Below are 25,761 nucleotides of genomic sequence, written 5' to 3'. Positions count from 1 at the left end.
CAACTGGCCCACAATGAGTTAATTGCATCTCAGAAGAAGGGAGGGAAGCTTTTGAGCCATTTTTTTTTTCTTTAGCCTGTTTTTCCTCCCTTTTTATCTCTGGGTGGCTACGGAATCTAGTATTAACATGAATGTTCAGGAGTTAGTTTCTCGGGTGGATCAGCTTGCTGCTAGGGTACAGGGTATTTCAGATTATATTGTTCAGACTCCTGCCTTAGAACCTAAGATTCCCACTCCTGATTTATTCTTTTGTGACAGATCCAAATATTTTAGTTTCAAAAATAACTGTAAACTGTTTTTTGCATTATTTTTTGCACCCCGGTCTTCTGGTGATCCTATTCAGCAGGTTAAAATCATTATATCTCTGCTGCGTGGTGACCCACAGGATTGGGAATTTTCCCTGGAAACTGGCAATCCTTCTTTGCCTAATGTTGATTCGTTCTTTCAGGCATTGGGGTTGTTGTATGATGAGCCTAATTCTGTGGATCAGGCTGAGAAAATGTTGTTAGCCCTGTGTCAAGGTCAAGAAGTGGCAGAATCATATTGCAAGAAATTTAGAAAATGGTCTGTACTGACTAAATGGAATGAGGATGCCTTGGCGGCAATTTTCAGAGAGGGTCTTTCTGAATCCGTTAAAGACGTTATGGTGGGGTTCCCCACGCCTGCTGGTCTGAGTGATTCTATGTCTCTGGCCATTCAGATTGATCGGTGCTTGCGCGAGCGCAGAGTTGTGCACACTGTGGCGTTGTCCTCTGAGCGGAGCCCTGAGCCTATGCAGTGTGATAGGATTTTGTCTAGAGCTGAACGTCAAACATTCAGGCGTCAGAATAGGTTGTGTTTTTACTGCGGTGATTCTGCTCATGTTATTTCTGATTGCCCTAAGCGTACAAAGAGAATCGCTATACAACCTAAATTTCTGTTATCTGTGACCTCGATTTGCTCATTATCATCATTTTCTGTCATGGCATTTGTGGATTCAGGCGCCGCTCTGAACTTAATGGACTTAGAATTTGCCAGACGTTGTGGTTTTCCCTTGCAGCCTTTACAGAACCCTATTCCTTTGAGGGGCATTGATGCTACACCGTTGGCTAAAAATAAACCTCAGTTTTGGACACAGCTGACCATGCGCATGGCGTCAGCCCATCAGGAAGATTGTCGTTTTCTGGTGTTGCATAATTTGCATGATGATATTGTGCTGGGTTTTCCATGGTTACAGCTACATAATCCGGTGTTAGACTGGAAATCCATGTCTGTGACTGGTTGGGGTTGTCAGGGGGTTCATGATCAGATTCCTTTGATGTCAATTTCCTCTTCCCCCTCTTCTGAAGTTCCTGAGTTTTTGTCAGACTTCCAGGATGTATTCGATGAGCCCAAATCCAGTTCCCTTCCACCGCATAGGGACTGTGATTGTGCTATTGACTTGATTCCAGGTTGTAAGTTCCCTAAGGGCCGACTTTTCAACCTGTCTGTGCCTGAACATACCGCCATGCGGAGCTATATTAAGGAGTCTTTGGAGAAGGGGCATATTCGGCCATCTTCTTCACCGTTGGGAGCGGGGTTATTTTTTGTTGCCAAGAAGGATGGCTCCTTGAGACCCTGTATTGATTATCGCCTCTTGAATAAGATCACGGTCAAATTTCAATACCCCTTGCCTTTGCTTACTGATTTGTTTGCTAGGATTAAGGGGGCTAGCTGGTTTACTAAGATTGACCTTCGAGGGGCATATAATCTTATTCGTATCAAGCAGGGTGACGAATGGAAAACTGCATTTAATACGCCCGAAGGCCATTTTGAATACCTTGTGATGCCATTTGGACTCTCTAATGCCCCATCTGTGTTCCAATCCTTCATGCATGATATCTTTCGGAGTTATCTTGATAAATTCATGGTTGTATATTTGGATGATATTTTGATTTTTTCCAATGATTGGGAGTCTCATGTGAAACAGGTCAGGATGGTATTTCAGATCCTCCGTAATAATGCTTTATTTGTGAAGGGGTCAAAGTGCCTCTTTGGAGTGCAGAAGGTTTCTTTTTTGGGTTTCATTTTTTCTCCCTCATCTATAGAAATGGATCTGGTTAAGGTTCAGGCCATTCATGATTGGATTCAGCCCACATCTGTGAAGAGCCTTCAGAAATTCTTGGGCTTTGCTAATTTTTATCGTCGTTTCATTACCAACTTCTCCAGTGTGGTTAAACCTCTGACCGATTTGACCAAGAAAGGCGCTGATGTGACGAAGTGGTCCTCCGCAGCTGTTTCTGCCTTTCAGGAGCTTAAACGCCGATTTACTTCTGCCCCTGTGTTGCGTCAGCCAGATGTTTCTCTTCCATTTCAGGTTGAGGTTGACGCGTCTGAGATTGGGGCAGGGGCCGTTTTGTCTCAGAGGAATTCTGATGGTTCCTTGATGAAGCCGTGTGCCTTCTTTTCTCGGAAGTTTTCGCCTGCGGAACGCAATTATGATGTCGGCAATCGGGAGTTGTTGGCTATGAAGTGGGCATTTGAGGAGTGGCGACATTGGCATGAGGGGGCCAAGCACCGTATTGTGGTCCTGACCAATCATAAGAATCTGATTTACCTCGAGTCTGCCAAACGGCTGAATCCTAGACAGGCTCGATGGTCCCTGTTTTTCTCCCGTTTTGATTTTGTGGTCTCGTACATTCCTGGTACTTAAAATGTTAAGGCGGATGCCCTCTCTAGGAGTTTTTTTCCTGATTCCCCTGGGGTTCTTGAGCCGGTCGGCATTTTGAAGGAAGGGGTGATTCTTTCTGCCATCTCCCCTGATTTGCGACGGGTTCTTCAGGAATTTCAGGCTGATAAGCCTGACCGCTGTCCTGTGGGGAAACTGTTTGTTCCTAATAGATGGACTAGTAAAGTGATTTCTGAGGTTCATTGTTCTGTGTTGGCTGGCCATCCTGGGATTTTTGGTACCAGAGATTTGGTTAGTAGGTCCTTTTGGTGGCCTTCTTTGTCGCGGGATGTGCGTTCTTTTGTGCAGTCCTGTGGGATTTGTGCGCGAGCTAAGCCTTGCTGTTCCCGCGCTAGTGGGTTGCTTTTGCCATTACCGGTCCCCGAGAGGCCCGTTTCCCAAAGAATGTCGGTTATCTGGGTTGTCTATGACCGATTTTCTAAGATGGTTCATTTGGTGCCTTTGCCTAAATTGCCTTCTTCTGATTTGGTTCCGTTGTTTTTTCAGCATGTGGTACGTTTGCATGGTATTCCAGAGAATATTGTGTCCGACAGAGGTTCCCAGTTTGTTTCTAGGTTTTGGCGGGCCTTTTGTGCCAAGCTGGGCATTGATTTGTCTTTTTCTTCTGCATTTCATCATCAGACAAATGGCCAGACTGAGCGAACTAATCAGACCTTGAATACCTATTTGAGATGCTTTGTGTCTGCTGATCAGGATGATTGGGTGGCTTTTTTGCCATTGGCAGAGTTTGCCCTTAATAATCGGGCTAGTTCGGCTACTTTGGTTTCGCCTTTTTTTTGTAATTTTGGTTTTCATCCTCGTTTTTCTTCTGGGCAGGTTGAGCCTTCTGACCTTCCTGGTGTGGATTCTGTGGTCGACAGGTTGCAGCAGATTTGGGCTTATGTGGTGGACAATTTGGTGCTGTCTCAGGAGGAGGCTCAACGTTTTGCTAATCGTCGTCGGTGTGTTGGTTCCCGGCTTCGGATTGGGGATCTGGTTTGGTTATCTTCCCGCCATGTTCCTATGAAGGTTTCTTCCCCTAAGTTTAAGCCTTGATTTATTGGTCCTTATAGGATTTCTGAGATTATTAATCCGGTGTCCTTTCGCCTGGCGCTTCCGGCCTTGTTTGCTATTCATAATGTCTTCCATAAATCTTTGTTGCCGAAATATGTGGAGTCCGTTGTTCCCTCTGTTGATCCTCCGGCCCCTGTATTGGTCGATGGGGAGTTGAAATATGTTGTTGAGAAGATTTTGGATTCTCGTTTTTCGAGGCGGAAGCTTCAGTACCTTGTCAAGTGGAAGGGTTATGGCCAGGAGGATAATTCTTGGGTTTCTGCCTCTGATGTCCATGCCGTTGATTTGGTTCGTGCCTTTCATCGGGCTCATCCTGATCTGCCTGGGGGCTCTGGTGAGGGTTCGGTGACCCCTCCTCAAGGGGGGGGTACTGTTGTGAATTCAGCTTTTGGGCTCCCTCCGGTGGTTGTAGAGGGTAATGCAGTTGTGCCTGGACTGCAGGAGTGGACATGTGTATCTACTAATTGCAATACTGACTGGGGTATAAAGCTTTGCAGGACTCTTTAGTCAGTGCCAGTTGTTCATTGTTGACCGCATAGTACTCTGTTCTATTCTTTCTTTTTAGATAGTATGGCCTCCTATGCTAAAATCTGATTTCATATCTGCGTATGTTATTTCCCTCTCCTCTCACAGTCAATATTTGTGGGGGGCTATCTATCCTTTGGGGATTTTCTCTGAGGCAAGATAGGTTTCCTGTTTCTGTCTTTAGGGGTAGTTAGATCTTAGGCTGTGTCGAGGGGTCTAGGGAGTGTTAGGTACCCCCCACGGCTACTTCTAGTTGCGCTGCCAAGTTCAGGGTTTGCGGTCAGTACAGGGACCACCTTCTCCAGAGTACGTCTCATGCTGCTCCTAGGCCACCAGATCATAACAGCCACCTAAATCAAATGTAGAGCCAAAAACTAATACTGGTTATAGGTCTGGGAAAATTAGTATAACACAATTAACCTGTACTCTAAAATATATATAAACAATACCTATTTTATTAATTACATGAATCCATAAAACAACCACAAACATAATACGACAAACAACCGTGCTCTCTACCTAGCCCTAAACAAAGGGCCCTCAATAACCACTACCTGTCAGCGGAGGTTGGCACCCTACACACAATCGAGATTGGCGCCTCCACTCAACGTCGGCTAGCCCTGTTACTCCTGTTGATGCCCTACACACATGTGTCACAATTGGGCCTGCATTTACTCAACAGGAAATGATAGGGTAAAGATAAATCAACAGCCGATATAGCCTGTAATGATATTGGGCTACAAAAAATTGACAGGGTGAGAGACACAGACTCACAAAGTGCAAAACAGTGCAAAAAATAAAGTGCTCGTGTGTGAAAAAAATCCTTGCTATACTGCTCCCTATAATCTTAATACCTGCCTAGCCGCGGGGGTTGGCACCCTACTGTACAGCGGAAATGGCGTCCCCACTCCACGTCGGCTATCCCTCGAAGTCCCTATGAGTGACTATACCAATAGGCAGGGAGAGATACATATATCTCTTATTAAAAAAAAAAAAAAAAGTTGATATATATAAAGACACAATGTGGCAGGTATACTGATAAGATAACACATTAGCTGACATATAGACTAGGCCTATGTATAGAGATGAAACAATGAAAAAGTATATGTGCAAATGGTTTAGGGAATGTCCTTAATGTGCCTCCATCCACTGACATGCTTTGATGTTGCACACAGTTGGAGGTCATTTTGCGTTATCTATTGATTACTTATTCTCACACTTGTATATAGTTTGATATGTGGTAACTGCATTTGAGCTCTATATATTTATTGAAACCTGAACTGTATATATATATATATATATATATATATATATATATATATATATATATATGTATATATATATATATATATATTGTGAAAATCTCTATTATTACCTTGTGATTAATGAGTTTCAGCTGTGGTATTTGTGTAAGCATTATAGATGGGTGCTGGCACGTATACAGTTTATATTTATATTTATCAGTGTTTTAATGTTATCCATTTACCTTGCTCTATTGGCATGCGGTTATCGCACCTATTACGTCTTTTCTGCTGTATACAGCCCTTTTAAGCACAGCTAATCCGCTGTTTAATAATTGGGGTTAGGCGCAGCTATAAGTGCCTCTGAGCTCTGGTATTAACCTCTAGGATGCGCCCAGGTGGTTGCATAGCAACGGCAAATTGAGACAAGCGCATTTACATATGTTTTCTGCGCTCCACTATTAATGTCTATCTCATTGGTGATCAGCCTGGCGCTTAGCAACTGGCAACCTGGACATGCGCAGTCACACAAGTGGGGAGCGCTTGTCTCTTCCGGTCACATGCACTGCAGGAAGTGCGATGAGGTGCGCTCCACATGTAAAGCACGCTGACATCATCAGGGGCGCTAGAGCACATATAAGGTATTTATTTTATACATGATTGAGCCCCTGAGCATGGGATTGGCTGCGCTTTAGAAACATGGCGCCTGACACATATGATGATATCTGTGAGTACACCGTTAATGCAGTAGTGTGTCGTCCATGTTCTAGTGGTCTCTAACTACATTGATAGGGACAGCATTCAAACTGAGCCACATTGCAGTTATCCTCTAGCGTTAGGTATCTTTATTTCTTTTCTAACTGATATTGGAATCTATATAAGTGTGAGTTTTTGGATGACTCCATAACACATCCATTCATCTATGCCTCCTGATGATCCGTTAGGTGAAACGCGTTGAGGCGCATTATGACATCCTCTGAATGATGAGTATATCTTTCTTGCTAACTGCTCCGTAGTTTTATCATTATGTACACATTATCAGACTAGAGTGGCCAAACAAGCTAAGGGTACCGTCACACAGTGCCATTTCGATCGCTACGACGGTACGATTCGTGACGTTCCAGCGATATCGTTACGATATCGCTGTGTCTGACACGCAGCAGCGATCAGGGATCCTGCTGAGAATCGTACGTCGTAGCAGATCGTTTGGAACTTTCTTTCGTCGCTGGATCTCCCGCTGTCATCGCTAGATCGGTGTGTGTGACACCGATCTAGCGATGCGATCTAGCGATGCGTTCGCTTGTAACCTGGGTAAACATCAGGTTACTAAGCGCAGGGCCGCGTGAGTGCGGGAAGCAGACGGCAAGGGACAGACACCGGAATGTAAGTATGTGCTGTTTGTTTTTTTTTACGCTGGTAACCAGGGTAAACATCGGGTTACTAAGCGCAGTCCTGCGCTTAGTAACCCGATGTTTACCCTGGTTACCCGGGGACCTCGGCATCGTTGGTCGCTGGAGAGCTGTCTGTGTGACAGCTCCCCAGCGACCACACTACGATTTACCTACGATCACGGCCAGGTCGTAGTGTGACGGTACCCTAAGATTGTTTATATATTGGATATCTAATGACATCTAAGGTATTTATTTTGTTATGTGACCTCCAACTGTGTGCAACATCAAAGCATGTCAGTGGATGGAGGCACATTAAGGACATTCCCTAAAACCATTTGCACATATACTTTTTCATTGTTTCATCTCGTCTATATGCCAGCTAATGTGTTATCTTATCAGTATACCTGTCACATTGTGTCTTTATATATATCAACTTTTTTTTTTTTTTTTTTTTTAATAAGAGATATATGTATCTCTCCCTGCCTATTGGTATAGTCACTCATAGGGACTTCGAGGGATAGCCGACGTGGAGTGGGGGCGCCATTTCCGCTGTACAGTAGGGTGCCAACCCCCGCGGCTAGGCAGGTATTAAGATTATAGGGAGCAGTATAGCAAGGATTTTTTTCACACACTAGCACTTTATTTTTTGCACTGTTTTGCACTTTGTGAGTCTGTGTCTCTCACCCTGTCAATTTTTTGTAGCCCAATATCATTATGGGCTATATCGGCTGTTGATTTATCTTTACCCTATCATTTCCTGTTGAGTAAATGCAGGCCCAATTGTGACACATGTGTGTAGGGCATCAACAGGAATAACAGGGCTAGCCGACGTTGAGTGGGGGCGCCAATCTCGATTGTGTGTAGCGTGCCAACCTCCGCTGACAGATAGTGGTTATTGAGGGCCCTTTGTTTAGGGCTAGGTAGAGAGCACAGTTCTTTGTCGTATTATGTTTGTGGTTGTTTTATGGATTCATGTAATTAATAAAATAGGTATTGTTTATATATATTTTAGAGTATAGGTTAATTGTGTTATACTGACATTCTGGTACCATTCTTTATTCATGGCTGTGTTTTTAGGCAAGACTGTGAGTGAGCCGATTCCCTTGGCTGAGAAGCAACCCCACACATGAATGGTTTTAGGATGCTTTACAGTTGGCATGAGACAAGACTGGTGGTAGCGCTCACCTCTTCTTCTCCGAAAAAGCTGTTTTCCAGATGTCCCAAACAATCGAAAAGGGGATTCATCAGAGAAAATGACTTTGCCCCAGTCCTCAGCAGTCCACTCCCTGTACCTTTTGCAGAATATCAGTCGGTCCCTGATGTTTTTTCTGGAAAGAAGTGGCTTCTTTGCTGCCCTCCTTGAAACCAGGCCTTGCTCAAAGAGTCTCCGCCTCACAGTGCGTGCAGAAGCACTCACACCAGCCTACTGCCATTCCTGAGCAAGCTCGGCACTGCTGGTAGTCCGATCCCGCAGCTGAAACAGTATTAAGATACGGTCCTGGCGCTTGCTGGTCTTTCTTGGGCGCCCTGGAGCCATTTTGACAACAATGGAAGCTCTCTCCTTGAAGTTCTTGATGATGCGATAGAATGTTGACTGAGGTGCAATCTTTGTAACTGCGATTCTCTTCCCCGTTAGGCCATTTTTGTGCAGTGCAATGATGCCTGCACGTGTTTCTTTAGAGATAACCATGGTTAACTGAAGAGAAACAATGATACCAAGCACCAGCCTCCTTTTAAAGTGTCCAGTGATGTCATTCTTACTTAATCATGACTGATTGATCGCCAGCCCTGTCCTCATCAACACCCACACCTGTGTTAATGGATCAATCACTAAAACGATGTTAGCTGCTCCTTTTAAGGCAGGACTGCAATGATGTTGAAATGTGTTTTGGGGGTTAAAGTTCATCTTCTGGGCAAATATTGACTTTGCAAGTACAGTAACTGCTGTTAAGCTGATCACTCTGACATTCAGGAGTATATGCAAATTGCCATTAGAGAAAATGAAGCAGTAGACTTTGGAAAAATTAATATTTGTCTCATTCTCAAAATTTTTGTCCATGACTATAGATTGGAGTGGATTTTGTCCCTGTAGCTTCCAATCTGTACAGTTTGATGCTGAGGTGACTGGAATCAAGTTTTTCAAAGACTGAGCGGAGCTTCACAGGGAGAAACATAACATAGCACAGCAACAGAGTCCTCATAATTTATAACATTGAATCCTAGTGGATTTTTTGAGGATCTCATTTTGTCAACTTTATTCTAGCTGATTCATTAATGAAGCGTCTTTATCGGAGTGCATTTTTGGAGGAACTCGCTGTAGCCTCCACAGTTTGATGCTGAGGTGACTGGAATCGAGTTTTTCAAAGACTGAGCGGAGTGCCGCAGCATAACATTGCACAGCAACAGAGTCCTCATAATTTATAACATTGGATCCTAGTGGATTTTTTGAGGACCTCCCTGTAGCCTACAGTCGTGACAGTTTGGTGCTGAGGTGACTGGAATCGAGTTTTTCAAAGAGTGAATGGAGCTTTGCAGGGGGAAACATAACAGAGCGAAGCAACAGAGTCCTTGTAATTTACAACATTGGATCGGAGTGGATTTTTTGAGGACCTCATTTTAGCAACTCCATTCTAGCTGATTCACCATTGAGCAGTCTAGATCGGAATGGATTTTTTGAGGACCTCATTTTAGCAACTCCATTCTAGCTGATTCATAAGTGAACCATCTAGATCGGAGTGGATTTTGTGAGGATCTACCTGTAGCCTCCAATCTGTACAGTTTGATGCTGAGGTGACTGGAATTGAATTTTTCAAAGAGTGAATGGAGCTTTGCAGGGGGAAACATAACAGAGCGCAGCAACAGAGTCCTCATAATTTACAACATTGGATCGGAGTGGGTTTTTTGAGGACCTCATTTTAGCAACTCCATTCTAGCTGATTCATCATTGAGCCATCTAGATTGGAGTGGATTTTTTGAGGACCTCCCTGTAGCCTCCAATCTGTACAGTTTGATGCTGAGGTGACTGGAATTGAATTTTTAAAAGAGTGAGCGGAGCTTCACAGGGAGAAACATAACATAGCACAGCAACAAAGTCCTCATAATTTATAACATCATTTTAGCAAATCCATTCTAGCTGATTCACCATTGAGCCGTCTAGATCGGAGTGGATTTTTTGAGGACCTCATTTTAGCAACTCCATTCTAGCTGATTCACCATTGAGCCATGTACGTTGGAGTGGATTTTTTTGAAGACCTCATTTTAGCAACTCCATTCTAGCTGATTCACCATTGAGCCATCAAGATCAGACTGGATTTTTTGAGGACCTCATTTTAGCAACTCCATTCTAGCTGATTCATTAGTGAACCATCTAGATCGGAGTGGATTTTGTGAGGATCTCCCTGTAGCTTCCAATCTGTACAGTTTGATGCTGAGGTGACTGGAATCAAGTTTTTCAAAGACTGAGCAGAGCTTCACAGGGAGAAACATAACAGAGCACAGCAACAGAGTCCTCATAATTTATAACATTGGGAGGACCTCATTATAGCAACTCCATTCTAGCTGATTCACCATTGAGCCGTCTAGATCGGAGTGGATTTTTCGAGGAACTCACTGTAGCCTCCACAGTTTGATGCTGAGGTGACTGGAATCGAGTTTTTCAAAGACTTCACAGGGAGAAACATAACATAGCACAGCAACAGAGTCCTCATAATTTATAACATTGGATCCTAGTGGATTTTTTGAGGACCTCCCTGTAGCCTACAGTCGTGACAGTTTGGTGCTGAGGTGACTGGAATCGAGTTTTTCAAAGAGTAAATGGAGCTTCGCAGGGAGAAACATAACAGAGCGAAGCAACAGAGTCCTTGTAATTAACAACATTGGATCGGAGTGGATTTTTTGAGGACCTCATTTTAGCAACTCCATTCTAGCTGATTCACCATTGAGCAGTCTAAATCGGAGTGGATTTTTTGAGGACCTCCTTTTAGCAACTCCATTCTAGCTGATTTACTAATTATTAATACTAGATGGTGGCCCTATTCTAACGCATCGGGTATTTAGAATATGTATGTAGTTTATTTATGCAGATTTTAGAATAATACAGTGAATACACAGGATTCGGCTGGCTGGTCGCAACCGATTAGCGAAGCGTGGTTCAAATCCCACGCCAATTTGCGGCCAGACTGCGCCTGATGCTGATTGTTCTCGGCCGGCGACGTAGTATATAGCACAGATACGTAGTATATAACACAGCCACGTATTACATTGCACCGCCATGTACAGGGGCGGATTATCAGAGGGTCAATATGGGCGGTAGCCCAGGGCCCAGTGGTCTGGGGGGGCCCTGGGCTACCGCACAGATTGACCCTCCGCTAATCGTCTGTGACTGCCCACCGGGCGGCGTTTGTGTGCCCCCGGACCCGGTGGGCAGAGAGAGGGGGCCCGCATCGGGCCCCTTCTCATCTGCTCACCGGGCCCCTTCCGGCGCTGCGGCGGTTTCCTATTGACGTGCGGGCGCGCGCCCGCACGTCAATAGTTAACAACAGCCGCCAGCCAATGGGAGGCTGGCAGCTGAAGTCGGCCGCAGCGCACACGTCGCCGGCGTCTGACGTCATTGTCAGTCGCCGGCGAGTGTGCGCTGCTGCAGGGAGCTCACCGCCTGGAGCGCGGACAGGTGAGGAGACTGCTTGTTTTTTTTTTTTTTGTTTGTTTGTTTTTGGATCAGTTATCGGTGGACACACTGGGGGGCAATGCTGGAGGACACACTGGGGGGGAAATGCTGGAGGACACACTGTGGGGCAATGCTGGAGACACTGGGGCAGATTGGAGGACACACTGGGGGGCAATGCTGGAGACAGTGGGGCAGATTGGAGGACACACTAAGGGCAATGCTGGAGACACTGGGGGGCAGTGCTGGAGGACACACTGGAGGGCAATGCTGGAGGACACACTGGGGGGCAATGCTGGAGGACACACTGGGGGGCAATGCTGGAGGACACAGTGGGGGCCAATGCTGGAGAACACACTGGGGGGCAATGCTGGAGGACACACTGGGGGGCAATGCTGGAGGACACACTGGGGGGCAATGCTGGAGGACACACTGGGGGGCAATGCTGGAGGACACACTGGGGGGCAATGCTGGAGGACACACTGGGGGGCAATGCTGGAGGACACAAGGGGCAATGCTGGAGGACACACTAAGGGCAATATTGGAGAACACACTGGGGGGCAATGCTGGAGACACTGGGGCAGATTGGAGGACACACTGGGGGGCAATGCTGGAGACACTGGGGCAGATTGGAGGACACATTAAGGACAATGCTGGAGGACACACTGGGGGGCAATGCTGGAGGACACACTGGGGGGCAATGCTGGAGGACACACTGGGGGGCAATGCTGGAGGACACACTGGGGGGCAATGCTGGAGGACACACTGGGGGCAATGCTGGAGACAGTGGGGCAGATTGGAGGACACACTAAGGGCAATGCTGGAGAAACTGGGGCAGATTGGAGGACACACTGGGGGCAATGCTGGAGACAGTGGGGCAGATTGGAGGACACTGGGGGGCAATGCTGGAGACACTGGGGCAGATTGGAGGACACACTGGGGGCAATGCTGGAGACAGTGGGGCAGATTGGAGGACACACTAAGGGCAATGCTGGAGACACTGGTGCAGATTGGAGGACACACTAAGGGCAATGATGGAGACAGTGGGGCAGATTGGAGGACACAGTGGGGGCAATGCTGGAGACAGTGGGGCAGATTGTAGGACACACTGGGGGGCAATGCTGGAGACACTGGGGCAGATTGGAGGACACACTGGGGGCAATGCCTGAGACAGTGGGGCAGATTGGAGGACACACGGGGCAATGCTGGAGACAGTGGGGCAGATTGGAGGACACACTGGGGGCAATGCTGGAGACAGTGGGGCAGAGGACACACTAAGGGCAATGCTGGAGACACTGGGGCAGATTGGAGGACACACTGGGGCAATGCTGGAGACAGTGGGGCAGATTGGAGGACACACTGGGGGCAATGCTGGAGACAGTGGGGCAGATTGGAGGACACACTGGGGGCAATGCTGGAGACAGTGGGGCAGATTGGAGGACACACTGGGGCAGATTGGAGGACACACTGGGGGCAATGCTGGAGACACTGGGGCAGATTGGAGGACACACTGGGGGCAATGCTGGAGACAGTGGGGCAGATTGGAGGACACACTGGGGGCAATGCTGGAGACACTGGGGCAGATTGGAGGACACACTGGGGGCAATGCTGGAGACACTGGGGCAGATTGGAGGACACACTGGGGGCAATGCTGGAGACACTGGGGCAGATTGGAGGACACACTGGGGGCAATGCTTGAGACAGTGGGGCAGATTGGAGGACACACTATGGGCAATGCTGGAGACACTGGGGCAGATTGGAGGACACACTGGGGCAATGCTGGATACACTGGGCCAGATTGCTGGACACACTGGTGGTAATATGCTGGACACACTGGGGCAGATTGTTGGACACACTGTCTAGGGGCAATATGCTGGACATACTGGGGCAGATTGCTGGAGACACTGGGGGTAATATGCTGGACACACTGGGGGTAATATGCTGGACACACTGGGGGCAGGACTGGAGGCATGGGCAGAATGTAGACACGGGGCGTGATTGGAGACATGGGGCAGGATTGGATCATGGGGCAGGATGGATACGATGGAGACAGATGGGGCAGGATAGGGAGATCATATGGTGTAGAATGGATACTCATGAGTGCAGGATGGGAGAACATATGGCTGGAGCCAGGAATGAGATAAACGGGGCCAGGGTGGGGAGTATTATTACCATAGGGGCTAATTAAGGGATATTATTACTGCAGTGATGTATTTATTTTATTTTTTGAGTATACTGTTCTAAATGGGGGGGCGGTCCTGTTGCTGTGCAGAGTGACACTATATCGCCTTTTTATCTTCATGTGGTGTAATGTAGAAGTTGTGAAAAATTAAGTAATGTGTTCTGCAAGCGGAGCTCGAGATAACTGTGTTATTTCCTGCAGAAACGAGTCCTGGCTGGAAGAAATGATGGCGGTCTGTGATGGATGAAAGATGAAGGACTTCACCTAGAGATGTCACTGGTGAGTCAGTGTTACCTATACACTGACACTATACACTGTATACTATATACAAAGGTCCTGTGTACAATGTCACCAGTGATCACTGTATTACCTATACATTATATACAGAGCTCCTGTGTATAATACCACCAGTGATCTCTGTATTACCTCTACACAGACACTGCATACTAAGTACAGATCTCCTGTGAATACTGGCACTTATGGTGATAGTATTGTGTTTTTTGTTTTTTTTCATTACTGATCAGTATTGTAGTATTCAGTCACTATGTGGTGGTAATATGTGGTCTGGGAATGGTGTTGTGGTATTTGTCCCTTGTATGTGCTATTTGGTCACCAAGTGGTAATATGTGGTCTTGACATAGTGCGGTGGTATTTGTTCCTTGTATGTGATATTATTCGATCACTGTGGTTGTAATTTGTGGTCTGGTCATGGTGCGGTGGTATTTGTTCCTTGTATGTGATATTATTGGTCAAGATATACCTAAATTGTATTGCAGATTTTAACAAATATTTAATAGGTTACAGTAGAGTAGGGCCCGGCCATTTTTCTGGAATAATCTGGTTCGGGTATATCATGACCCCCGTCTCATGACCACCATCTCATGACCCCCGTCTCATGACCCCCGTCTCATGACCCCCGTCACATGACCCCCGTCACATGACCCCCGTCACATGACCGGGGGGGCCCACAGTGTGTGAACAGCCCGGGGCCCTGGCTACCCTTAATCCACCCCTGGCCACGTAGTATATTGCACAGCCACGTAGTTTGTTGCACAGCCACGTAGTATGTTGCACAGCCACGTAGTATGTTGCATAGCCACATAGTATATTGCACAGCCCACGTAGTATATTGCACAGCCACACAGTATATTGCACAGCCGACGTATATAACACAGCCCACGTAGTATATAGCAATGTGGGCACCATATCACTGTTAAAAAAAGAATTAATATAAAAAATCATATTCTCACGCTCAGGCGGCCCCCGGATACAGCCCAGGCATTCAGCGATGCTCATCGTGATGCTCCAATCCCAAGAATGCATTGCGGTCTCGCGAAATGATGACGTAGCAGTCTCGCAAGACCGCTACGTCATCATCTCGTGAGACCGCAATGCATGGACCAGAGCGTCGCGAGGAGCGGGAAAGGCGCCGGAAGGTGAGAATATAATGATTCTTTATTTGTTTTTATTATTTTTAACATTAGATCTTTTTACTATTGATGCTGCATAGTAAAAAGTTGGTCACAAAGGGTTAATAGCAGCGTTAATGGAGTGCGTTACACCGCGGCATTACGTGGTCTGTTAACGCTGCTATTAACACTGTGTGAGCTCTGACTGGAGGGGAGTATGGAGCAGCCATTTTGCTGTCGGACGCTGATTGGTCATGGCTGTTTGGCCGCGACCAATCAGCGAATTGGGATTTCCGTGACAGACAGAAAGACGGAAGTGACCCTTAGACAATTATACAGTAGATTATAATACATTTTTACAACGCCATTTATTCCACAGTGCTTTACATGTGAAAGGGGCAGATATAGACAAGCACAATAAGCATGAGCAAAACAAGGCACACACAAGTACAGAAGGAGGACCCTGCCCGCGAGGGCTCACAGTCCACAGGGGATGAGTGAGGATACAGTAGGAGAGGGTAGAGCTGGTCGTGCGGCGGTTCAGCAGACTAAGGATCACTGCAGGTTGTAGGCTTGTCAGAAGAGGTGGATCTTCAGGTTCTTTTTGAAGGTTTCCGTGGTAGGCGAGAGTCTGATGTGTTGGGGTAGAGAGTTCCAGAGTATGGGAAGGCATAGGAGAAGTCTTGTATGCAGTTGTGGGAATAAGAGATAATAGGGGAGTAGAGAAGGAGATCTTGAGAGGATCAAAGGTTGTGTGTGGGTAAGTACCGGGAGACCATGTCACAGATGTATGGAGGAGACAGGTTGTGGATGGCTTTGTATGTCATAGTTAGGGTTTTGAACTGAAGCCTCTGGACAATAGGAAGCCAGTGAAAGTCTTGTCAGACAGGAGAGGCTGGGGAATAACGGGGAGACAGGTGGACTAGTCGGGCAGCAGAGGGTAGGATGGATTGGAAAGGTGCCAGAGTCCTAGAGGAAGGCCAGAGAGTAGGAGGTTGCAGTAATCAAGGCGAGAGTTGTTGTGAATTCTGTGATCAAGCTCCCTCCTGTGGTCACGAGTGGTACTGCGGCTTCTGAGTTTCCTTCCTCAGGTGATGAGGTTAGGTCGTTAGGTGCTGCTCTATTTAACTCCACCTAGTGCTTTGATCCTGGCCTCCAGTCAATGTTCTAGTATTGGTCTTGCTTCCTCCTGGATCGTTCCTGTGGCCTGTCTGCTCAGCATTAGCTAAGTTCTGCTTGTGTTACTTTTGTTGCTATATTTTCTGTCCAGCTTGCTTTTTTGGTTTTGCTTGCTTGCTGGAAGCTCTGAGATGCAGAGGGAGCACCTCCGTACCGTTAGTCGGTGCGGAGGGTCTTTTTGCCCCTCTGCGTGGTTGTTTGTAGGTTTTTGTGTTGACCGCAATGCTATCTTTCCTATCTTCGGTCTATTCAGTAAGTCGGGCCTCACTTTGCTAAATCTATTTCATCTCTGTGTTTGTATTTTCATCTTACTCACAGTCATTATATGTGGGGGGCTGCCTTTTCCTTTGGGGAATTTCTCTGATGCAAGGTAGGCTTATTTTTCTATCTTCAGGCTAGTTAGTTTCTCAGGCTGTGCCGAGTTGCATAGGGAGCGTTAGGCGCAATCCACGGCTACCTCTAGTGTGGTTTGATAGGTTTAGGGATTGCGGTCAGCAGAGTTCCCACGTCTCAGAGCTAGTCCTATGTTTTGTGGTTTTTGTCAGGTCACTTGTGTGCTCTGAACTTCAAGGTCCATTGTGGTTCTGAATTACCTATTCATAGCAGAGAGTGTTGTGAATTCTGCTTTTGGGCACCCTCCGGTAGTTGTAGGTGGTAATGCAGTTGTCTCTGGGCTGCAGTCCTGGACAGGTGTATCTGATGATTGCAATTCTGACTGGGGTATTTAGCTTTGCAGGACTCATTAGTCCTTGCCAGTTGTCAATGTTTCTTGGGAAGTGTTGGATCTCTGTCTGGCTTCTCCTGCTTAGCTGCCAATTCAGCAAAGATAAGTGTCTGTTTCTTTTTCTATGGCACACAAGTTGTGTGCTTGTTTTTTGATTGTATTCCTGCTCTGAGTTTAGTAGTCTCTGGAGTTGCAGATATACGTTCCACGTCTTTAGTTAGATGGAGGAATTTTTTGTATAATTTGCTGTGGATATTTTTGGAAATGTTTCAATACTGACCGCACAGAACTCTGTCCTACCCTTTCCTATTTTAGCTAGAGTGGCCTCTTGTGCTAAATCCTGTTTTCTGACTCTGTGTGTCTTTCCTCTCCTACTCACAGCCAATATTTGTGGGGGGCTGCCTATCCTTTGGGGTTCTGCTCTGAGGCAAGATAGTGTTCCTATTTCCATCTTTAGGGGTATTTAGTCCTCCGGCTGTGACGAGGTGTCTAGGTCTTGTTAGGTACACCCCACGGCTACTTCTAGTTGCGGTGTTAAGATCAGGATTTGCGGTCAGTATAGTTACCACCTACTCCAGTGAAAGTTTTCATGCTGCTCCAAGGTCACCGGATCATAACAGTACAACTGGCCCATAATGAGTTAAATGCATCTCAGAAGAAGGGAAGAAAGGTGTTGAGCCATTTTTTTTCTTCAGTCTGTTTTATCTTCTCTTCCCTCTTTATCTCTGGGTGGCTGAGGAGCCTTGTGCAAGCATGGATGTTCAGGAATTAGTTTCTCGTGTAGCCCAGCTTGCTGCTAGGGTAAAGGGTATTTCTGATTATATTGTTCAAACTCCTGTTTTAGAGCCGAAGATTCCTATTCCTGATTTGTTTTTTGCTGACAGGTCCAAATTTTTGAGTTTTAAAGACAACTGTAAACTATTTTTTGCTCTGAGACCTCGATCCTCTGGTGATTCCATTCAGCAGGTTAAAATCGTCATCTCCCTGCTGCGTGGCGACCCGCAGGATTGGGCGTTTTCCCTGGAATCTGGGAATCTGGCTTTGCTTAATGTGGACTCCTTTTTTCAGGCTTTATGATTATTATATGATGAACCTAATTCTGTGGATCAAGCTGAGAAGACCTTGTTGGCCCTGTCTCAGGGTCAAGAGGCGGCAGAATTGTATTGTCAGAAATTCAGAAAATGGTCTGTGTTGACTAAATGGAATAATGATGCTTTGGCGGCAATTTTCAGAAAGAGTCTTTCTGAATCCGTTAAAGATGTTATGGTGGGGTTTCCCACGCCTTCCGGTCTGAGTGATTCTATGTCTCTGGCCATTCAGATTGACCGGCGCTTACGGGAGCGCAGAACTGTGCGCGCTGTGGCGTTGTTCTCAGAGCAGACTCCTGAGCCAATGCAGTGTGATAGGATTCTGTCTAAAACGGAACGACAAGGATTCAGATGTCAGAATTGGTTGTGTTATTATTGTGGCGATGCTTCTCATGTTATTTCAGTCTGCCCTAAACGGACAAAGAGGATCGCTAGTTCATTTACCATCAGTACTGTACAACCTAAATTTCTGTTATCTGTGTCCTTGATCTGCTCATTGTCATCATTTTCTGTCATGGCGTTTGTGGATTCAGGCGCCGCCTTGAACTTAATGGACTTTGAGTTTGACAGGCGTTGTGGTTTTCCCTTGCAGCCTTTGCAGAACCTTATTCCTTTAAGGGGCATTGATACTACACCCTTGGCTAAAAATAAGCCCCAGTTAGTGGACACAGGTGACCATGCGCATGGCGCCAGCCGATCAGGAAGATTGTCGATTTCTGGTGTTGCATAATTTGCATGATGCTATTGTGCTGGGTTTTCCGTGGTTGCAGGTACATAATCCTGTGTTGGATTGGAAGTCCATGTCTGTGACTAGTTGGGGTTGTCAGGGGGTTCATAATGATGTTCCTTTGATGTCAATCTCCTCTTCTTCCTCTTCTGAAATTCCAGAGTTTTTGTCTGATTTTCAGGATGTATTCGATGAGCCCAAGTCCAGTTTCCTTCCACCGCACTGGGACTGCGATTGTGCTATTGACTTGATTCCAGGCTGTAAGTTTCCTAAGGGTCGACTTTTCAACCTGTCTGTGCCTGAACATATCGCCATGCGGAGCTATATTAAGGAATCTTTGGAGCAAGGGCATATTCGGCCATCGTCTTCACCGTTGGGAGCGGGGTTCTTTTTTGTTGCTAAAAAAGATGGTTCCTTGAGACCCTGTGTTGATTATTGCCTCTTGAATAAAATCACGGTCAAGTTTCAATACCCTTTACCTTTGCTTACCGATTTGTTTGCTAGGATTAAGGGAGCTAGTTGGTTTACGAAGATTGACCTTCGGGGGGCATATAATCTTGTTCGTATTAAGCAGGGTGATTAATTGAAAACTGCGTTTAACACGCCCGAAGGCCATTTTGAATACCTTGTGATGCCATTCGGGCTCACTAATGCTCCATCTGTTTTTCAGTTCTTCATGCATGATATTTTCCAGACTTATATTGATAAGTGCTTGATTGTATATTTGGACGATATTTTGATTTTTTCCGATGATTGGGAGTCTCGTGTGGAACAGGTCAGGATGGTATTTCAGATCCTTCGTGACAATGCCCTGTTTGTGAAAGGGTCTAAGTGTCTCTTTGGGGTGCAGAAGGTTTCTTTTTTGGGCTTTATTTTTTCTCCCTCGTCTATAGAGATGGATCCGGTTAAGGTTCAGCCCACATCCGTGAAGAGCCTTCAGAATTTTTTGGGTTTTGCTAATTTTTATCGCCGTTTCATTGCTAATTTTTCCAGCGTGGTTAAACCCTTAAATAAATCACATATTCCATCATGGAGTACCACAACAGAAAAAGAAGTGAAGAGAGGGGGGATGATATTTAAAAAAGTAATAATTTTATTGAAACAAAATATTAACAGTAAAATGAGACATTAAACATGGGGAGGGAAAGGAAAAGGAAGGAGGGGGTTTAAACCACCAGACTGGAGAAAACGAGACTGCACTATACCGTGAGGGGTTTGAACAGATGTACCCAATAGCGGTAATATATGATGGTAATATAAGATATAAGATTGAGCAAACTAGATGACCTAATGCAGATATATCTAAATGTAATACAAGGTATGGCCCCCTTAGGCATAAAAATATCCTATTGATAGCTTAAATGACCTGGCACCAGGTAAGTATATGTCTATCCTAAGTACAAGGCAAGAAAGAGACCTGCTAATGTAAAGGCGAATACTACCACCATAAGGTGCAACAATGGAAACTTACCACAATAGGGTTAAATAGCCAGGGAGTAAATTACCTGTGATCAGATGCGGTGGTATCAAGTGCAAAGGGATAGTGCAGCCACGGTTCCCATGCGCCCAACAAGCGCTGTTTCGCCGTAGCTTCTTCAATGGGGGCGAGGACAGGGTTCAGGAGGTGTGGGGGGCTTTTATAGTGTAAGAGAGTGGCACTGATTAAACCGGAGGTGTTCTGTGCAGCTTCAAATTGCGCGCGTTGTAGGGCCGTCCCACCAAAGCCAAAGGGACTTCCGAGTCTGTGCACCGTGACACGCAGTGGGACGCACTGCAGTCACGTGATCGCGCCCCTCGGAAGTCAGAGGCGGGGTACGGACCCCGCACGTGCGCACTGCCGCCAGGGACCATGATCGATGGAAAGGGAGGTAGAACAAATGTTCTGGGAGGCTTGTGGCTGCGCGCGCATACAAGGGCCGTCCCACCAAACCAAAGGAACTCCCGAGCATGCACACCGTGGCACGCAGTGGAACGCACTGCGGTCACGTGATTAGCGCCTCTCGGGAGTCAGTGGGGGAGAGTGCGGACCCTGCGCGTGCGCAGTACCACTCCCAGGTACATCAAAGGAAATAAGGAGAACTGGGCATGCGTATTTAGAATAGAGGATCGCCGTAAAAGACCGACGTGAGTATGCCTATTGGAACCGGGGAAAAAAAAATATATATATATATATATAAAATAAAATGTGCAGGGCAGTAACAAAGGACTGGGAAGAAAAAGTGCTAAGAAATAAATAAATAAATACAAAAAGTACAAAAATAGAATGCGAGGAAAAATAAGAAAAGGAGCACCGTAAGGGCAGGATAAGTGGAGCTAATTAAATGATAATAAAATTGGATACCACTCCGGTAGTATATATATATCTACATGTAAAGGCACAAATATGCACACCCATGCTCGCGTGTACCCCCATACGCCTATAACCGGATCAAGGATGTAAAGCTACGATGGGCAAGGGGAAATGAAAAAAAGGGGACCAAAAAACATAATAAATATTAAATATTAATAAATATTAAATAGCCATAAAAATGGAAGGGGCCAGGAAATATGCTTATGGATGTGAAATAATGATGTCTGTGAGCGGTGTAGAATGTAAACAATGAGTGAAAGGGACAAAAGTACAAAAAAATGATAATAAAGTAGTATGGATAATAAGATGCCAAAATGTGTAGTACCACCATACCGGTGACTAGTGTATATGGTATAAACCCATACTCAATAAAGGTGAGGCTATCTCAAACCCCTAAGTGATAATAAATACTGATATGTATACACAACTACAATAAAGAAGAGTACCAACCAAAGGTGCAAGCTACACTAAAGAAAGAAAAAGAGGGGGGGGGAAAACCCCTGCCCAAGGGCACAGGCGTAGGTATATAAATACAATAGTCAAAGCTAATGCAAAAATAAAACAGAGTGATAATAATAACGAGATTGTTAAAGATGTAAAATGGCTGAACACCTAAAAATAACAAATATATATAACTGAGTGCTTTGTAGTCCAAATGTTGGAAATTAATCCACTCATTTATTTTCCAGAGATGCAGCCATATATAGGACATCCAGACTCCTGCCTGAAGAAAAATGAACCGGTGCACCGGAACAAGACATCCACCCTGATCCAAAACGACACAGACCGGGGACCAAGACGACAAGGCACAACGACCAGGAACAACGCCACACATACACAGAACCACCTAAGGTAAGAACGTCACAGTTATTACATACACTGAAATTAAAAACACCCTACAAAAGGGGTACTTAAAACCACTTAAAAAAGACACATATGTAGAAAAATATATAAAAACACCTAAAAACCGGTCCTGTAGTATTCAGGTATGCAGTTACAAAAAAGGAATTAAAGCCAATGCTTTCGTTGAGGCCACGCGGGGTGATTGTGCCAAGTCTATAAATCCACTTGCTTTCCAATTGTGCTAGGGACTTGGCCAAATCACCTCCACGTGTCCCCAAATTGATCTGGTCAATGGCCTTAAAGAGTAATCCGTTGGGGTTACAGTTATGTCTGATTTTAAAATGACGCAGTAGGGTCTTTAAGAGGGATGGGTCCTGAATAGCTTTAGCCTTTTCTATGTCCCTAAGATGTTCACGTACCCGAAGTTTTACCTCCTGGGTGGTCATACCAATATATATTAAGCCACAAGGGCATGTGGCATGGTATATGACACCCTGGGAGGAGCATGTGAGATGTTTCCGAATCTCCAGATTCCTGGATCCATCGGTGTTGGTAAAAGAGAGAGCTTTTTTCATGTCGAGGCAGGCTTTACAGATCCCACATGGAAAAAATCCCTGTTGTAGTGGCTTGTATTGGGATTCAAGAATAGGGTCATAATGGCTACGTATAAGTAAGTCCCGTAGGTTCCTGCTTCTTTTTGCTACCATAGATGGACTCGAGGGGAGGATCTTTTGAAGGGTAGGGTCAGTTAGGAGAATGTTCCAATGTTTTTTGAAAATTGTTTTAAGATCAAGGGTGGTTAAACCCTTGACCGATTTGACGAAGAAAGGCGCTGATGCGGCGAATTGGTCCTCTGCAGCTGTCTCTGCCTTTCAGGAGCTTAAACGTCGATTTACTTCTGCTCCGGCGTTGCGCCAACCGGATGTTTCTCTTCTGTTTCAGGTTGAGGTTGACACTTCTGAGATTGGGGCAGGGGCCGTTTTGTCTCAGAGGGATCCTGTTGGTTCCTTAATGAAACCGTGTGCCTTCTTTTCCCGTAAGTTTTCACCTGCTGAACGCAATTATGATGTCGGCAATCGGGAGTTGTTGGCTATGAAGTGGGCGTTTGAGGAGTGGCGACATTGGCTTGAGGGAGCTAAGCACCGTATTATGGCCTTGACCGATCATAAGAATTTGATTTACCTCAAGTCTGCCAAACGGCTGAATCCTAGACAGGCTCGATGGTCCTTGTTTTTTTCCCATTTTGATTTTGTGGTCTCGTACCTTCCGGGTTCTAAGAACATTAAGGCTGATGCCCTCTCTAGGAGTTTTTCGCCTGATTCTCCTGAGGTCTTAGAACCGGTCGGTATTCTGAAAGAAGGGGTGGTCCTTTCTACCAATTCCCATGATTTACGACGGGTTCTTTAGGAATTTCAGGCTGACAAACCTGACCGCTGTCCTGTGGGGAAACTGTTTGTTCCTGACAGATGGACTAGTAGAGTAGACTGTTCCGTGTTGGCTGGTCATCCTGGCATTTTTGGTACCAGAGACTTGGTTGGTAGGTCCTTTTGGTCGCCTTCTTTGTCGCGTTGTGCATTCTTTTGTGCAGTCCTGTGGGACTTGTGCACGGGCCAAGCCTTGTTGTTCCCGTGCTAGTGGGTTGCTTTTGCCATTGCCGGTCCCTGAGAGGCCCTGGACGCATATTTCTATGGATTTTATTTCCGATCTTCCGGTTTCCCAGAGGATGTCGGTTATCTGGGTTGTTTGTGACCGGTTCTCTAAGATGGTTCATTTGGTGCCTTTGCCTAAATTGCCTTCATCTTCGGATTTGGTTCCGTTGTTTTTTCAGCATGTGGTCCGTTTGCATGGTATTCCGGAGAATATTGTGTCCGATTGAGGTTCCCAGTTTGTTTCTAGATTTTGGCGGGCCGTTTGTGCTAGGCTGGGCATTGATTTGTCTTTTTCTTCTGCGTTTCATCCTCAGACAAATGGTCAGACCGAGCGAACTAATCAGACTTTGGAGACTTATTTGAGATGCCTTGTGTCTGCTGATCAGGATGATTGGGTGGCTTTCTTGCCATTGGCCGAGTTTGCCCTTAATAATCGGGCTAGTTCGGCTACTTTGGTTTCGCCTTTCTTTTGTAATTTTGGTTTTCATCCTCGTTTTTCTTCTGGGCAGGTTGAGCCTTCTGACTGTCCTGGTGTGGATTCTGTGGTTGACAGGTTGCAGCAGATTTGGGCTCATGTGGTGGACTATTTGGTGTTGTTTCAGGAGGAGGCTCAGCGTTTTGCTAACCGTCGTCGGTGTGTTGGTTCCTGGCTTCGGGTTGGGGATCTGGTCTGGTTGTCTTCCCGTCATGTTCCTATGACGGTTTCTTCTCCTAAGTTTAAGCCTCGGTTTATTGGTCCTTATAGGATTTCTGAGATTATTAATCCGGTGTCTTTTCGGCTGGCGCTTCCGGCCTCTTTTGCTATCCATAATGTCTTCCATAGATCTTTATTGCGGAAATCTGTGGAGCCTGTTGTTCCCTCTGTTGATCCTCCGGTCCCTGTGTTGGTTGATGGGGAGTTGGAATATGTTGTTGAGAAGATTTTGGATTCCCGTTTTTCGAGGCGGAAGCTTCAGTACCTTGTCAAGTGGAAGGGTTATCGCCAGGAGGATAATTCTTGGGTTTTTGCCTCTGATGTCCATGCCGCTGATTTGGTTCGTGCCTTTCATCTGGCTCATCCTGATCGGCCTGGGGGCTCTGGTGAGGGTTCGGTGACCCCTCCTCAAGGGGGGGTACTGTTGTGAATTCTGCTTTTGGGCTCCCTCCGGGGGTTGTAGGTGGTAATGCAGTTGTCTCTGGGCTGCAGTCCTGGACAGGTGTATCTGATGATTGCAATTCTGACTGGGGTATTTAGGTTTGCAGGACTCATTAGTCCTTGCCAGTTGTCAATGTTTCTTGGGAAGTGTTGGATCTCTGTCTGGCTTCTCCTGCTTAGCTGCCAATTCAGCTAAGATAAGTGTCTGTTTCTTTTTCTATGGCACACAAGCTGTGTGCTTGTTTTTTGATTGTATTCCTGCTCTGAGTTTAGTAGTCTCTGGAGTTGCAGATATACGTTCCATGTCTTTAGTTAGATGGAGGAATTTTTTGTATAATCTGCTGTGGATATTTTTGCAAGGGTTTCCTTCGTCAGGAATGGTCCATTGATTGACGGAGCTGTCTTTTATCTTCAGAGTGTGTCATGTGACAGAATTTAGTCAGTGAAGGCTAAGAGTTCTACTTCACTTTTGAGTAGTGTTGAGCGATACCGTCCGATACTTGAAAGTATCGGTATCGGATAGTATCGGCCGATACCCGAAAAATATCGGATATCGCCGATACCGATATCCGATACCAATACAAGTCAATGGGACATCAAGTATCGGAAGGTATTCTCATGGTTCCCAGGGTCTGAAGGAGAGGAAACTCTCCTTCAGGCCCTGGGATCCATAGGGATGTGTAAAATAAAGAATTAAAATAAAAAATTTTGATATATTTACCTCTCCGGCGGCCCCTGAACTCAGCGCGGGTAACCGGCAGGCTTCGTTGTTCAAAATCAGCGCTTTTAGGACCTGAGAATCACGTCCCGGCTTCTGATTGGTCGCGGGCCGCCCATGTGACCGCCACGCGACCAATCACAAGCCGCGACGTCACCGCAAGCTATTAACGCGCTC

General features: G+C 45.9%; 1 long non-coding RNA gene across 1 annotated transcript in view; it reads left to right on the top strand.

Annotated features, from left to right (window-relative positions):
* The window catches only part of LOC138665518 (uncharacterized), a 163,267-nt gene that overhangs the window by 43,060 nt on the left and 94,446 nt on the right, over positions 1-25,761 (top strand). The window contains exon 2 of the long non-coding RNA XR_011318483.1: positions 21,929-22,091. This is a non-coding gene — a long non-coding RNA (uncharacterized lncRNA). The remainder of the gene's footprint in view (positions 1-21,928; positions 22,092-25,761) is intronic.

The sequence above is a fragment of the Ranitomeya imitator genome, chromosome 2 (genome assembly GCF_032444005.1).
Source record: "Ranitomeya imitator isolate aRanImi1 chromosome 2, aRanImi1.pri, whole genome shotgun sequence".
In the NCBI taxonomy this organism is placed as follows: Eukaryota; Metazoa; Chordata; class Amphibia; order Anura; family Dendrobatidae; genus Ranitomeya; species Ranitomeya imitator.
Note: the sequence above shows the minus strand (reverse complement) of the source record. Positions and strands in the feature narration are given on the sequence as shown.